Below are 527 nucleotides of genomic sequence, written 5' to 3' on the forward strand. Positions count from 1 at the left end.
AATAAAATCTATTTCAGCTTTTCCAAGGGCTTGATCTTGAAATCCCTCAGATTTGTCATTTCAGGAGACGATGACAATGGCAGCAATGACAGCAGCAGCAGCTCACACTAAGCCTTCTCCACACAACCAGTTTCACCTGAAAAGTGCTATGCATTTTAACCTACTTCCTTTCCTACCCTGTGAGGTGGGCACTATCTTTGCTTCACAGATGCTGAGGATGTGGCCTATGGAAAAACTCACTAACTTGTTTTGTCTGTATAAGAACGGAATACGTACTTTAGAGCTATGAAAACAGTATGAGAAGGCAATCTGCAAATATAAAGCCTTCTATAAATGACAGCAGTGTGAACAGCCAACTACTGATGAACTGACCGTGTGGAGTTTCATTAAGCTCTAACTTCATGGGATATTCAAGGCAGATTAGAATATGACTAGCAGGCTGCTGCTTCTTTTTTTTAATAAGTCATGTGCCAAGAAGAGTGGAAATTCCAGTGTTTCAACAGGTGCTATTTGAAGATTTTTCATAA

Source organism: Bison bison, unplaced genomic scaffold (genome assembly GCF_000754665.1).
Source record: "Bison bison bison isolate TAMUID 2011002044 unplaced genomic scaffold, Bison_UMD1.0 scf7180017864529, whole genome shotgun sequence".
Classification (NCBI taxonomy): Eukaryota; Metazoa; Chordata; class Mammalia; order Artiodactyla; family Bovidae; genus Bison; species Bison bison.